Source organism: Puntigrus tetrazona, chromosome 22, assembly GCF_018831695.1.
Source record: "Puntigrus tetrazona isolate hp1 chromosome 22, ASM1883169v1, whole genome shotgun sequence".
NCBI lineage: Eukaryota > Metazoa > Chordata > Actinopteri > Cypriniformes > Cyprinidae > Puntigrus > Puntigrus tetrazona.
In genome coordinates this window covers 8,117,593-8,130,619 of record NC_056720.1, presented here as the reverse complement: position 1 = coordinate 8,130,619, position 13,027 = coordinate 8,117,593, and the positions used below count along the sequence as shown (strand labels likewise).

The window sequence follows — 13,027 nt, the reverse complement described above, 5'->3', positions numbered from 1 at the left end:
TTATTTTTAACACACTTTATTAAAAGTACTGCTAATAATATGTTCTATGCAAGAAATATGCTTCATTTCAAATATGTGAAATTTTTAAGTTCATGGCATAGAATCTTCAAAATACATCAGAGAGTTATTATGGCAACATTTTTAATGTTTTAATGTTTAACATGTTTGGTTGTTTGACATGCTAGTCAAACGGCTTCATGGACGGGCCTTGGCCAATGAAAGCTGCCATATATTCGAGACCGTCATCGCTTTGAGTCAGTTTTATCAATAAAAAAAAAGCAAAAGCTAAGTTTTTATTTAATAGTGATTTATCTCATTAATTTGTATAATGGAGGGATGCCACAGCTTGAGTTTTCAGCCATGCAATTCTGAGATGTTCCAGACAAAGTTAAGGTACGTCCCTTCATTCTTTCTTAGTAGACGCGGGTCAAAACATTCACTTTGAGCCACGGTTAAAGAGATCTTCCAGTCCCCAATTGTTCCTGTAACACAGCAGGTTGATAACATTATTATAACAGATATGTGTGACATATACTGCAGAAGATATGCCACAAAAATCACATTTATTGTTCACCAAAAAATAAAAATTCTTTCATTATTTACTCACCCACAGGTTGTAAGACCCTAATTTTTCTTCCGGACACAAATTAAGATGTTATTCATAAAATCTAAGAGGTTTTTGGACCTCCATAGACAGCAAGGTTACCACCATGTTCAAGGTCCTAAAAGGCACTAAGAACATCAACAAAACAGACAGTGTGACATCAGTGGTTCAGCAATGATTTTATGAAGATACAAGAGTAGTTTTTGTGGACAAAATACAACCAAAATAATGACTTTAAACAATAACAATAAAAGTTACTGTCTTCCACTATTTTAGAGAGTATCCCAGTGTTATCAATGTAATTATGTTCACACTGTCTACTGAACACAAGCAATGCTGATTATGTTCATGGGGGTTCTCTTCAAAAATGCAGAAGACAGTATCAGTAAAAAATAAATTATTATTATTGTTTTTTTCATGCAAAAAAAGTATTCTCATAGCTTCATAAAATTACGGCTGAACCACTCATGTCACATGGTCTATTTTAACAATGTCCTTACTATGTTTCTGGACCTCGAACATTGCAGTTGCGTTCCTGTCTACTGAAGGTCAGAGAGAACAAAGATCTTACTGTTTGGAACAACATGAGTGTAAGTAATTAATGACAGAATTTTTATTTTTGGGTGAGCTAAACTTTTTATTTTTCAATTTGATTCGACCTTTGCGCAAAAACAGTCCTTTTGGCTGATCTGTGATATCCTTAGGAAGAAATTCATAGTTGGCCACGGGGTCTTTCTTCATGTTCTTGAATGTGGCTGTTTCCACCACTTTATCAATTGCTGCGTCCGACAGATTCTTTCCCACAAACTCACAGATTTTCACAACGACAGATCTGAGGTCCTGATAAAAGATTTATACAATTCACATAGATATTTATATACATTACAATGTATATATGTTACATCTAGAAAAATTGTGATGGAAAATGAAAGGTTCACAAGACAAACCAGTCTCACCTTAATCATTTCTTCATAAGTAAGGATCAGGATGTCGTATTTGTCTTTATTTGTGATCCATCCTTTAACATGATCAAACCAACAGCCACCTACCACTACAGAACAGACACAACATTAGAGCTTTTCAAACTATGTAGTAGTTTTTTTTTTTTACCATTTTACCATAACCTACACTGATTTATATATATCGCAGTGTCTATTTACGCTAAGTGCAAAAAGCCCACCTATCTGGTCTCATGGCATCAAGGTACCTGGATGCGATTTTTAGTGAGACACAAAATACATAACAATAAGTACATATTATTGCAGTTTCCAAAATAAATAAACACAAGATGCAGTAAAACTCTGACACCTTTTCCTTTTCGCACAAATTTACAGAGTTTCAATTAATAAGGGGTAATTTTCACCCAATTGCTAGAAGTACATCATGTTATGACTTTAAAACAATATCAACATGCAGAAAGATTTGAAAAGTGATGCTTTTGAACGTTTGCATCACACATATCCAGCTTCTTACCTATGGGCTTTCAAAGACAGTATTAAATCCTGTGTAACCATGTTTTAAAAAAAAGGATCATATCTGCCTAAAAAGAAGTTGAAATGGCACGTTGCATCAACAAATGCTTTTGATATCAACTGCATTTTTTAACACTATCGGGTAGGTTTAGGGTTGGATTTGGTCTAGGGCATATTTCCAACACAATAGAACATTAACTTTTAGCGACACATCCCAGATATTTGAATTCTGAACCGCTGCAGTATGAAACTGCAACGTAATTAAAACACAGCAATATTACCTATGTCAACATAATAAAAATTGTCACGTCTTTGGACTCTTTTGTGGTTGTCATGTGCTCAGTGTGCCCTACTTTTAGTTCTAGTTAATTGTCTTTCAGCCGTGTCTCGTTAATTTAGTCAATTACGATGTGCATTTAAGTCCTGTGTGTTTGTATTCCGTTTGTCCGAACATCAATTTCCTTACGCAATGTCCTTACGCAATGTCCTTATGTGGTTTTTGTCCTGCCTGCCTGCCTGCCTATATGTATTTTGCCCATTGAGTGGATTAAATCTGTTTGAGTTTATATTACTTGCCGTGTGCTCCTCTTCTCTCGCTAAACCACAACGTGACAGTACGTTTGGACCACAAAAGTAAATGGCGCGTATTTTCCCCTTTTTTTTTTTTTTTTTTTTTTGTCATGGATTCCCCTTATGACGACCCCAACTTCCTCATCCTCCTGCTGGAGGATCGCTCTCTCGAGGGTTATACTAAGGACTTCCTCGCCCTCGCGAAGGACTCGCGATCCACTTCCGAGGATTAAACACCACCACACGAGCGAAGCTGTCCGGAGACGGCCCTCGAGAGAGCGTCGCCGCATACATCGAGTGGGTGCTGGTGTCGTGCAATTCGCTGATGACTGTTCAGCCCGTGGACAATGACACCAGCCCCACTCCAGATCCAGAACCCAGCCCATCATCTCCCAGCTTCGCGGAACCCAAGCCTGTACACACCGATGGCGCAGTCGCGGAGTCTGGCACGACCATGGAACCATCGCTGAGGAGAGCGACAAAGCCGTGGAGTGCCACCGGACCCGAGCCGACAGCGACAGACCATGTGCGTGAGCCGGCAACAGAGTTCGGCACGGTGGAGACAGCCGACTGCAACGAGAGTGTGGAGTGGAGCTCCGCCCACTGCACGTCGGCTGAGGATGAGCTGATCATCCACCTGGGGCTGCTGGATTTACAAGAGGAGCTGGATGATGTGGATTTGGACATAGACTGGGCACCTCCCCTGTATCCAGAGTTCCTGTTCCCGTTCAGCCGTCCTGTAAGCCCACTGGTTCCGCCCAGCCATCCTGTAAGCCCGCTGGTTCCGCCCAGCTGTCCTGTTAGCCTGCTGGTTCTGCCCAGCCGTCCTGTTTGCCTGCTGGTTCCGCCCAGCCGTCCTGTTAGCCGTCCAGTGAATGCGCCCCGTGCTCTCCCTCCAGTTCCAGTGCTCGCACCACGAGTGCTCCTCTACTTCCAGTGCCCGCGCCTCCGTCCAGTTCCAGTGCCCGCGCCAAGAGCGCCTCCTCCAGTTCAAGTGCCCGCACCACGTCGCGCTCCTCCAGTGTCCACGCCGCCTCAAGTAAACCCACCTCCCACCCTGTCCACACGCCTTCAGTGGATCCCAGCAGCCCCTGCGCTCATCCTCAGCTCACCATCTGGAGCTTGTCCCGGGTCTGCCGGTCTCCATCGCCGTCGTGGGTGGAGGATCCCTTGGCTCAACGTCCCACCTATGAGTCCCGGACTCCACCTCGGCTCATAGACCCATCGGCTCCTGCTAGGCTCCTAGCTCCCTCCTCTCCGTCAGTCCACCAGCTCGACCGGGCTCCATTGTCCCTCTGGCTCCGCATTGGTCAGTCGCCGACCATCTGTCACCTCGGGATTCCTCTCCTCCGGCTTCACCTCTTCCCCTTATCCCGCCGGCTCTGTCAGGCTCCTCCTTCCCTCCGGCTCCACCTCAGTCCTCTGTTGCTCTGGCTCCGCGGCGTCCTTCCCATCCCCCGTCTCCGCCTCGGTTGCCGAAGCCTGCGGTTGTCGCCTAGGACCTCCAGAGCCTCGGCATCACCCTGGCTCTTCGGTTCTCTGCCTCCGCCTCAGTCTCCTCCACCACCTGCTCCGCCGCCGTCAGTCGGCCCCATGGAGACGATGGCCGCTCCTCCTCCATGGCTCCTCCCTCCGTCAGCTCCACCGTGGACCATCATGGTTGGGCTCTGGATCTCCTCCTGCTCCGGACTCCTCCTGTCTCCTCCCTGGCTCCTCCCTCCGTCTGCACCTCCTTGGACTCCTGTCTACCTGCCCCCTCCTGGGGGCCGTCCTCCCAAGCTCCCGTTTTAGTTTTGTCTTTTCGGTGCGAGGACGCACCTTCTGAGAGGGGCCGATATGTCACGTCTTTGGACTCTTTTGTGTCGTTGTCATGTGCTCAGTGTGCCCTACTTTCAGTTCTAGTTAATTGTCTTTCAGCTGTGTCTCGTTAATTTAGTCAATTACATTGTGTATTTAAGTCCTGTGTGTTTGTATTCCGCTTGTCCGAACGTCAATGTCCTTACGCAAATGTCCTTACGTGGTTTTTGTCCTGCCTGCCTGCCTGCCTGCCTGCCTGCCTGCCTGCCTGCCTGCCTGCCTATATGTATTTTGCCCATTGAGTGGATTAAATTTGTTTGAGTTTATATTACTTGCTGTGTGCTCCTCTTCTCGCTAAACCACAACGTGACAAAAATGTGCCGGGTTTACGTATTAAACCTGTTGTAGCTCCACTCAGTAGACATTTCTCTTTGAAACTGTGGCGAAACATGCAGTAAGATACATAAAAAAACACAAAAAGTGCACCAAAAAACCTAGTTTTATGAAACCAGTTTGCTGTTTACACTAACTCTACCCACCAATGTTTGACTGTGCTAATAAACACTATAATAATCACTACAAAAAAATCTTAATTTGTGTTCCGAGGATGAATGGAGGTCTTATGGGTTTTATGGGTCAACATAAACGTAAGTAATTAATGACAGAATTTTCATTCTTGGGTGAACTATATTTTTAACCCAATTAACGCCCCCACGTGATATTGATATTAAACAACTGTTCAATAAATGAGAACTTAATATTGTGTTATATTATATTGTTTATTTTGTTCTGTTTTGCCAATGTAAATATTACCAAGAACTGTTTTGTATCTCCAAGCAAGGCCAAGTAATATAAATAAAAAAATAAAAAATATATTTTTTTAATCAATTTAATAATCTGTTCAAATGATCTTGGGTGGGTAATTTGTCTATTATATGCCAATAATATGCAATTAAGTAGATTAATTAATCACCACATTGTGTAGTTAATTAGATTACAAATTACTTATTATTTACACAGTTTTTGTATTTCTATTAATTATTTCCACTAAAATAAAATAAAATAAAATAATAGAATATATGTCACTATTTGTTGTTGTTTTTCATGTCTCATGTGCTCTGTGTGCCTTACCTTCATTCCTCTGTTGATTGTTTCATTGTGATCAGGTGTGTTCAGTTAATTAAGTAATTTCCTTTGTACTATATAAGTTCCTGTGTTTCTATGTTAAATTGTCTGGTCTCGTCTTTAGTATCATCAATAGAAATGTCTATGTATGTGTGTGGTTTGAGTCTGCCTGCCTGCATTATCGTTTGCTATTTTGTAGAAGATTAAAAGCTGTTAAAAATTATATTCTTGTCAAGCTTTCCTTCCTGCAACCACACAGTGACAATATAAGAATATATTAGGTTTTGGCTCTTACTGAATCCTGTGAAGAATTTTTTCCAGCATCTCATCAAAGTTCTCGGAAGAATACATGTTTTTCATGTTGTTGGAAAAATGGAAATATGACACCATGACGTCTTTAGGGTTTCTCATGACATAGATGACCTGACAGTGAAGAAAGACTTGTTAAAAAGTGGCATTTTTATTTTAATAGTCAACTTTAAACATACAAAATAAAAGTAACTTTGTAACTATGGTACGTGAGCTACTTCTCATTAATTTGCAACTAAGTCTACTAACTCCCAGAGTACACTGTTAGGGAAGGTTTAGGTTTCGAATAAATTAACATATACTTGCAAAGTTTCTGATACAATGTTAATTTTGTTGACCCACCAAAATAAAGTGTTAGAAGATATTAAGCAGATAGCCTACAAATACTCTAATGACTGCTGGTTGATATGTAGTTGCAAGGATACTTACTGTCTAAAGGCAACTATTGTAAAATAAAGTGTTACCAAATAAATTTGAGAATTCATTAATGATTGATAAACGTGTACACACTTTTCCTTTTCTTTGCAGCATTTTGGGCATCAGCGGCTGGAGTAAATGGGAGCAGAAGAGTCTTGGAGATGGTCGTGTGTTGTAATTATTCTGCATTGCTCGATACTCCAGCCATGGCATCTGGTCATGGGTGGTTTCATTGACTTTGTCTGGGAAATCTTCAGCATATATTAAGGTCATGATCCGTTGGGTCCACACTGTACCTGAGAGTGATGTAGAGTTCTGCATAAAATACTAAGGGCTAAATTTAAATAAGTTTGAATAATATTTTGTCTTTACTTTAAACATTTATGTATTAATGCATAGTGCACTGTTCCGCTTTGAACAGTGGCAAAGTCAGATATAATTTTAAACAGACATTTAATAGATACAGCTTACCAGATTTGGGGAAGGTAACAACAAAGACATCATCATCCTTTGTTTCAAAACCATCCAAACTGTCAATATATTCTGGAGTGAGATCATGATTGTCTGCCAAAGTTATCACAGTTCCTTTGTAGGTAAACATTTTGTCCCCAAGCATTTTGTATTCCTGCTGAGCCATGTTTGAGATGTTACTGAGCCAAAAGTCAATACTAGTAATGAGCGTAAATAGTTGAGAAGACCTTGCTTTATATAGGACCTGATTTCACAGACCTGTTATATAACACTTAGTTAAAATGTTATTCATTTCACACATTTCATTGGCAACCTTTGGATATGATATTTAAGCAGCGCATGGTTACCAGCCACTTCCCTGCAGGCCCCCCAACACTGCAAGTTTTGCAAATGGAGGTTTGATGGTTTCACCCTAGGAGCTAGGTTGTCTGGGGCTATTTCCTCCTGATAGGGTCTCCCAAGGCAAACAGGTCCTAGGTGACAAGCCATACAAAGAGCGGTCCACCCCACCCCTTATGGACAACAATAATAATAATAGAGTCGCGATGACGCCCGATACAGCTTAGCCGGGGCCTCGCCATGGAGCCAGGCCTGGGGCTGGGGCCAGCATGCGGGCGCCTGGTGGCCGGGTCTTGCCCCACAGAACCCGGAACCCAAAACAGCGGCGTGGGACCATCTTCCCATGGGCCCACCACCTGCTGGAGGGACCGTAAGGGGCCGGTGCCTTGTGGTTCTGGTTTTAGGGACATGGAATGTCACCTCTCTGGGGGGGTTGTTGTGGGAGGTAGAGAGATACTGGCTAGAGATAGAGAATCAGAGAGAACTTTATCAACTTTAGTCAACTTTATTGCCAGGTATGTTTACACATACAAGGAATTAGTTTTAGTGACAAAAGCTCTACAGTGCAACACGATGACAAAACAAGACAGATAATAAAAATAATTATATACAAATATACAAAATATAAAAAGAACAAAATAGGAAAAATATACCGGTAATATATACTATAGATATTGAAGTGTAAGCAGGAATTATGTTTTGTACAGTGTTATGTGCAAATTGAAGTGTAAATAAGACTGTGTGTTAAATAAGTAAGTGTTCTCAAGTATTCATGATATGGACTGACTGGGGGAAGAAACTGTTCCTGTGTCTGGCTGTCCTGGTACTTAGTGCTCTGTAGTGTCGACCAGTTGGCAACAGTTTCTAAATGGAGTGTGGATGTGCTGAATGAGAGGGGTCCAGAGTGATTTCTTAGCCCTTTTTTCATTCTCGATATGTACAGTTCTTGGAGAGTGAGGAGGGTTGTACTAGAGACCTGCAGCGGGACAGATTTTTAGTCCCGCCCCCCGCCCGCTCCCGCAAGTTCTGTCCCGCTCCCGCCCGCCTCCCGCAACAATATAGATAATTTTTTCAGCTCCGCCCGCAATATTCAAGTTTTGTCCCGCTCCCGCCCGCAAACGCCCGCATGTAAACATTAAAATTGTTTTATTGTCACTCCTTCTTTTGCTACTCCATTCCTTTCACTTGCTTCCCTTACAAATGTAAATAAAAAGAAAACGGAAAATAAACATGTTTCGTTTTATTTGAGCTTCAATGGAATGACGAACATGGACACGAACGAAGAGCTTTTCAAAACAGAAACAGTCAGAACAGTCAGAAATAATTAAACAAAATTTTCTCACTTGGCCAAACAAAAAACAATTGGCCAAATATTTCTTAAGAATGTGTGTTAGCCTTTTTATCTTTAGCGATGTCCAAACATTGAACGTCAGTTTTCCTTATTTCTCAATAAATAAAAATAGGCCAATTTTAAATAGTTAGCCGAATAAATACAAATATACTGAATCATCTAAACCAATGTTGGCTCACTTCATGTGTCCATGCAGGAAAAGCATGTCATTCACTGATGCGGGCTTCAGATTAATGCGTCTCTGCTCAAGTATGCGGCCGCAAATGCTGAACGCTCTCTCCGATGGTGTGCTGGAAGCTGGAATACAAAGTACATGGCGTGTTAATTTGCTCAATCTTGGAAATTCTTGACATCGTCTTTTCCACCACTGGAGGACATCCTTGGGCCCGTGTGCTTCTGATCCGTCTAACTTGATTTTTAAATATCCTGCAATTTCGGAATCAATTGAGACGTCGCTGTGTATGGTATCATCTGCATCCTCCCATTCTGCAAAGTCCTGAAAAGCAGACTTTTTTGCTGGTGGTGGTAGGTTTTCCTCTCTGTTTTCATCAAAGCCCAACTCGTCAACTAGCACTTTGACAGCAACAATCACAGCTTGTCTTTCTTGATCATCAATCATCTTTAACTGACACAGTTTGGGAGTGAGGAATGTCGCTATTTTGTAGAGCATGTGAATTCCAGTTGGTGCCAAACTTTTGGGTGACATTAGTTCGTCCAGACGTTGCACGCAAGTCGATGCAATTTCACTAAGGATGCAGTCAGTCATGGCTGCCTCGCAGTGGTTTCTGAGTTTTACGAACCACGGCAGAACTAGAGACGCACTCAAGGTTGTATTGTCTGACTCAAGTCATTGGTTGCGTCTTTGAATGGCTTCAAAAATGTCACGAGGGTTTTAAGATTATTTTTGCTGATGCAAGCTACTTTATCAAACTGTTTATTTTCCAGCAGGATTGTTGCAATGTCATCATACTGTTGAAACACGGAATCCAGCATTTCGAAATTTGAATTCCATCTTGTTTCCACGGACTGCTTTAGAGACTTACTTAGCTTCACCTGCAGGCCAGAATGTTTAAAGTAGGTGACTAGTTTTTTTACGTCTTTCAGAAGGTGGCCAGCTTCGGGTGTTTTGTCCATCACAGCGGATGAGAATGCATGTGAAAGAATGATGTTGAGTATATGAGCGCTACAGTTCAGTCTCGTGAACCCGCGTAGAGCTGCGATCATGTTCGCTCCTTTGTCAGTGACAAAGACTAGTTTGTTAGCCTGTGAACTATCTATTCCAAATACTCTGAGATTCTGAAATAGTAAAGATCGAATGTTTTCGCCGGTTTTTGAAATGCCTTCATCGAATGGTGTGGCAAAAAGCACTTTTGACACCAAGTCGTAATTTGCATCTGTGTAGTGTATTGTGCCTGATAGGAAAGAGGTTTTTCGGTAGTTTTCTGTCCAGATGTCAGTTGTCACTGCGCAACCATATTTTACAATTGTATCGGTCATTGCAGTGACAACAGCTGTTCTTAGTGTTTGTGCCCTTTCACTCAGATTCCGTGACAATGTCGTTGGATGTGGCAAAATTTCCTTCACATCAAATTTTCCAATCTTGGCTGCTGTATCAACGAGATGCTGCGCTAGTTTAAAGAAACCCTGTCCAGAGACGGTTTCATAAGGTCTTAGGTCGGCACATACAAAGTCAACGCATCCCGCGGTACTCCCGCGGGATTGCAGGTCTCTAGGTTGTACCAGTGATTCTCTCAGCAGACCTGATTACCCTCTGTAGTCTTCTGAGGTCAGAATTGGTAGCTGAGCTGAACCAAACAGTTGTCATGGCAGAGTAGAACCGTTTTAGCAGTTCCTGTGGCAGGTTGAACTTCCTCAGCTGACAAAGGAAGTATAATCTCCGCTGGGCCTATTTCACAATGGATTCAATGTGAGTGTCCCACTTCAGGTCCTGTGAGATGGTGGTGCCCAGGAACCTGAATGACTCCACTGTTACCACCGTGCTGTCCATGATGGTGAGTGGGTGGAGTGCAGGGGGATTACTCCTGAAGTCCACTGTCACCTCCACTATTTTGAGCATGTTGAGCTCCAAGTTGTTTAGACTGCACAATTCAGCCAGCTCTTTGACCTCCTGTCTGTAAGCAGACTCGTCACTGTCCTGTATGAGGCCGATGATTGTGGTGTCGTCCACAAACTTCAGGAGTTTGACAGAGGTGTCTTTAGAGGTGCAGTCATTGGTATAGAGGACACAACCCTGAGGGGCTCCAGTGCTGGTTGTACGGGTGCTGGATGAGAATTTTCCAAGCCTCACTAACTGCTGTCTGTCTGTCAGGAAGCTGCTGATCCACTGGCAGGTGGAGGTGGGCACTGAGAGCTGGGTTAAATTGGGGTGGAGAAGGTTTGGGATAATGGTCTTGAAGGCCGAGCTGAAGTCCACAAACAGGATCCTCACATAAGTCCCTGGTCTGTCTAGATGTTGCGGAACATAATGCAGTCCCATATTGACTGCATCGTCCACTGTCCTGTTTGCTCTGTAGGCAAACTGCAGAAGGGTCCTGTAAAGTCCTTCAGATAACCCAAGACCAGTTTTTTAAATGATTTCATGACCACAGACGTTAGAGCCACAGGTCTGAAATCATTAAGTGCAGTAATTTTGTGTTTCTTTGGGATTGGGATGATGGTGGAGCGTTTGAAGCATGAAGGCACTACACACAGCTCCAGTGGTCTGTTGAAGATCTGTGTGAAGATGGGGGCCAGTTGGTCAGCACAGGTTTTCAGACAGGCTGGAGCCACACCGTCTGGTCCTGGTGCCTTTCTTCTTTTGTTTTTCCTGAAGACCTGGCACACGTCATCTTCGCTGAGTTGAAGGGCAGGTGTGGGGGATAGGGGTTTGCAGAAGGTGAGAATGGTTTCTTTTCAAACCTGCAGTAAAACTTGTTCAGGTCGTCTGCCAGTTGTTGATTTGCCACAGTGCTGGGGGATGATGTCTTGTAATTGGTGATGTCTTTCAGACCTTTCCACACAGCTGTGTCACTAGAGGAGAAGTGCAAAGTTTTTCAGAATAATTCCTCTTTGACACTCTGATCTCCTTTTCTAGTGTGTACTTGGCCTGTTTATACAATACTCTGTCCCCTATCCTGCAAGCTTCTTCTTTGGATTGGCCGAGCTGACTGAGTTTAACGGTGAACCATGGTTTCTCAATGTTATAATTTAAATAAATCCTGGTAGGAATGTATATGTCCTCACAGAAACTAAAATATGATGTTACAGTTACTGTGAGCTCGTCCAGATATGTGGCAGCAGCTTCAAAGACATTCCAATCAGTGAGAGAGAAGCAGGTTTGTAAATCCCACTTTGCTTCATTAGTCCATCTATTTAAAGTCCTAAGTACAGGTTTAGCTGATTTCAGCTTTTGCCAGTAGGTCGGTATGAGATGGACAGAACAGGGATCAGAAATTCCCATGGCAGCTCTTTAGACAGAGTGATGCGCATTCTTTATTACTATATAACAGTGATCCAGTATGTTACTGTCTCTGGTTGGACAGGTAACGTGCTTTCTGAAGTTTTCTAGATTGGCTTTATTAAAGTCCCTGAGGATGATTAAAACAGAGTCCGGGTGTTGTTGCTCAGTCTCATCAGATCAGCGTGTTTTTGTAAAGCCAGGCTCACGTGGCGCTTGCAGAGGGATGTAAACACATACCAGAATGAACAAGCAAAACTTCCACGGCTAGTAAACAGGCTAACAGTCAATGAAGATTGCTTCTACATGGGCATAGCACATCTTCTTTAACACTGTTACATCTGTACACCACCTTTCATTGATTTCCCCATTAATTCTGCGACGCGATCCACTCTAAATAACTGAAAGCCCAACAGACTTAATGCACTGTCTGGAATGGTGTCGTTTAGCCAGGTTTCCATGAAACACAGAACAGCAGAGTTTGAAAAATCCCTGTTAGTCCGGGTGAGCAGAAGTAGTTTGTCCATTTTGTTGGGTAGAGAGCGGAAGTTCGCCAAGTGAATGCTGGGCAACACTAAGCACTGAGGCTGCCATTCGCGGCACCATCCTGACAGTGTTTTTAAACTGTTTTTATTTGATAGTCGGGTTCATCTCCTCGAAAGGTGCTGGACTCTTCACTACTCTGGTGTTGCCCGCAGTGGGATCGCATGGACACGTTCTATACCCTCTTCAGGATACTGGTTTGTTCCTGGGAGTTTGCCCAACCAGTCCACATGTGTTTTGTGGATTTGGAGAAGGCATTCGACCGGGTTCCTTGCAGTGTCCCGTCTGGGGTGCTCTGGGAATACAGGGTAAGGGGCCCATTGTTAAGGGCTGTCTGATCCTTGTATGATCAGAGCAGGAGCTTGGTTCGCATTGCCGGCATTAAGTCAGACTTCTTCCCAGTGCATGTTGGACTCCGACAGGGCTGCCCTTTGTCACCGGTCCTGTTCATTATTTTTATGGACAGGATTTCTAGGCACAGCCGGGGGCCGGTTTGGTGACCAAAGGATAGTGTCTCTGCTTTTTGTGGATGATATTGTCCTGTTGGCTGCATCTGGCCAAGACCTACAGTG

General features: G+C 43.2%; 1 pseudogene; it reads right to left on the bottom strand.

Moving 5' to 3' along the window:
- Window positions 1-339: 339 nt before the first annotated feature.
- Window positions 340-6,960, bottom strand: LOC122327247 (annotated as a pseudogene).
- Between the last annotated feature and the right edge of the window lie 6,067 nt (window positions 6,961-13,027).